Raw genomic sequence first — 2,857 nt, 5'->3', positions numbered from 1 at the left:
GGATGGGCTAGGCCTCTTGCGGCCCCTCCCTCCCTCCCAGCTTTGCGGTGTCAGCGCCAGAGTCCTGCGAGAAAGGAGACCTGGGCCGATTCGCGGCACCCCCGGCTCCTGGCGCGCACGGTGTCGCTCGCTTTCGCCCCCGCTGCCCCAGGCAGGGTCCTGGCCTCCCCCACGTAATCCCACCGGGAGCTCCTCAAGCGAGCAGCCTTGTCTCCGTGCGCCTGCCCAGCGTGGCCTGAGGGCAGCTGCCGGGTGCTACAGCAGCACGAGACGAGCCGTTCCATCGATCGTTGAGCAGGAGGGGACAGCCGAGGCCATCGAGCCCGGCTGGTGCCGGTGCCTCCTCTGATTTCAGGTGCTCTCATCGCCGCAACGTTGCTGTCTGCAAACGTACATCTGGGGCACGTGTCTCCACAGCCTCTTCCGTGGGGACAGCTGGGGCATGCCTGGATCCTCCTTAACTGCTCCCTTTACCCACGGGCAGGCCAGCAGTATCAAAGAAGGGGGGAGCTGGAAGGGTTGCACAGAGATCACCTCCAGTCTGACCCCCGCCTGAGGCAGGATCCGCCCCACGCGGACCAGCCCAGACACCCCGTGTCTGACTTCAGAGCCACGCGACAACACGGTCACTCCTGACAGCCCCAGGCATCGCCCCTGCCCCGGGAAAGCAGGGGGTGCTGCAGCCACCAGCGTCCTGCGTCTGTTAAAAGTGAATGTACGGTCTTCTTCGGCAGTCCCTTGCAGTGGAGGATGATAGTGTTCCGTGATTTTCGTATCTGTGGGTCTGAAGATGGCTGACGAGGCCAATCCAGGTTTGACAGACCTGCAGTGCTTATGCTGCATGCTCAAGAGACCCCAGGCAGAGGCCGTGTCCTGCCTGCAGAGGAAGGCAAACACCCCCCACCCCAAACCGATCTGACCGGAGCAGGGGAGCGAGGAATCCCTTCTTGCCCCTAGCACAGCATCAGCCTGAGCCTGAGCACAGGGGCAAGATCCTCCAGCCAGGACTCTGCAAGGTTGGTGCCAGCAGGAGCTGCTGGGAAAGGGGGAATAGACCCCTCACATGGCAGCCAGCAAAGCCCAAAAGCCTGGGAAACACCAGACACCTCAGCTCCGCCTTGCAGCCAGGGGACAGCCAGCAGGATCCATCCATTGCCCCCTCTTGCTGCACTGCCAGAGCTCCCCCTCGACGAACCTACCCCAGCTGCTTTCTTCTCCTAACTGAGCTGGGTGTGGAGCTCTGCTTCCACCTGCTATCACAGGCAAGGTCCTCTGCAGCACCCACCTGCCGCATGCTGGGAGATAAAGAGCTCCACAGCCATCTGCATGTTTGGAGGGCACCCCTAGGCTTCAGAGGAGGCCTTCCTCCCAAATGAGCAGATTGCTGCCAAGTTGGAACAAGCAGCAACAGCTCTGAGGCCTGTGAAGGAGCCAGTAGCTGCTGAAACAGGTGGGTGCAGGGAGCCACTCAGAGGGACAGAGGCAACACTGAGGGGGTGAACGGCTGGTTTACATCTGCCTAAACCGCTGAGGCTGTTGGGAACGTCCCCGCCCTGGACATGCTCTTCCTGGAAGCACTGAGTGGGAGAAGCACTGCTGGAGCAAAGGGATCACATAGGAGGGAGCTCAGGGCCCAGAGGGTCCATCCAGGAGCTCTGGAGGGGCTGGGCGGGTGAGGAGCAGCTACCCAGGCACCCATGGCTGCTCCACCGGGCTGGACAGCAGCGAGCCTCACACCTGCGTTTAACCAAGGCCTGAGGGGGCCCGGCGCAACCACTGCAAACAGGCTAGCAGAAGGCTCGGTGGGACCCAGCCCCGGGTTGGGCCCTGCTGGTTTCTGGGCACGCTTCCTGGTGAACAGGGGGAAGGGAAGGGGCTGACGTACAGTCGACTCAGGCCCACGTCCTCAGGAGGTGAGAGGCAGCATCTGCCACTCTGAGCCCCAAGCCCATATGAAGTGACCCACAGTGGGGCCCTGGGCCCTGCACCTGGTTCCGGGGCATTTGAGGATGGGGAAGGAGCGTGAGCCGGGGCAGCAACTGCTGCAGAACAGATAAGGAGCCCTGCTGCCAGCCTCCGGGCCTCACACGACCTGTATCAAGCTGGGGAAGAGACCTGGCATCAGCCGACAGTGAACTGTGCCAGTGCAGTTACAAACCCTAATGAAGGGAACTTGTTTGCCCGTGTGTTTAGGGCGTGTGAGTGGACGGAGAAAACCAGGGAGCAGGTTCTAGGCACTTTGTTTCTCATGGTGGTGCAGGTTCATCTGGGCACAGGAGCAGCGCTTGGGACCTGTATCCCACGGGGAAGAGCAGCAGCTGGGGTTGGAGAATGAGCAGGGCCGTGGACAGTCTGCCATGCAGACACGGAGGAGTCGGACTGCAGCGTGGGGCAGGGGTGAGGGTGGGACGGGGTCCCTGGAGCAACAATGGGCTGGCAGAGGGAGGCCAGGGCGCCCGTTCTCCAGTCTCTGAGGGCTGGCTCAGACCCCGTGAGCCCCCAGCACCCGCCACCCTGAGACTTGGCAACACCCCGGTTGCGGGGCCTGGTCCCAGGGCTGCAGCCAAGAGCCGCCTGCCCGGCAGTGCCCGGTTCCAGGGCTGCCCTTGCCCTCGGGCTCCTTCCCCCGCGGCGGGCGGTTGCAGGGCAGCCGGAGGTCCCGGGGCCCAGAAGCCCCTGGTCCCCCGAGCTGGGGGCCCAGCTCCCGGGCTCTGTGGAGGGTCGCCAGGTCTGGCTGCGGCTCGCCGGGGCCGGGGGCGCTCCTGCTGCAGGTCGCAGCCCGGCGGCGCCTTTGCCACAAAGCTCCGGGCTCTGCCGAGCTCCCCGCGCCCCAGGGCTCCTCCCCGAGGCGGGCGCC

General features: G+C 64.3%; 1 protein-coding gene across 8 annotated transcripts in view; it reads left to right on the top strand.

Moving 5' to 3' along the window:
* Positions 1-6: 6 nt before the first annotated feature.
* Positions 7-2,857, top strand: part of LOC102369612 (E3 ubiquitin-protein ligase RNF19B-like) — an 8,987-nt gene continuing 6,136 nt past the window's right edge. For 3 of the 8 annotated variants that reach the window (XM_025194319.1, XM_014526878.2, XM_025194320.1), the window contains exon 1: positions 7-2,397. The gene's annotated coding sequence lies outside the window, so the exon portion shown is untranslated. The remainder of the gene's footprint in view (positions 2,398-2,857) is intronic. The other 5 variants (XM_025194311.1, XM_025194313.1, XM_025194315.1 and 2 more) reach the window with 5 other exon arrangements.

The sequence above is a fragment of the Alligator sinensis genome, unplaced genomic scaffold, assembly GCF_000455745.1.
Source record: "Alligator sinensis unplaced genomic scaffold, ASM45574v1 scaffold2020_1, whole genome shotgun sequence".
In the NCBI taxonomy this organism is placed as follows: Eukaryota; Metazoa; Chordata; order Crocodylia; family Alligatoridae; genus Alligator; species Alligator sinensis.
Note: the sequence above shows the minus strand (reverse complement) of the source record. Positions and strands in the feature narration are given on the sequence as shown.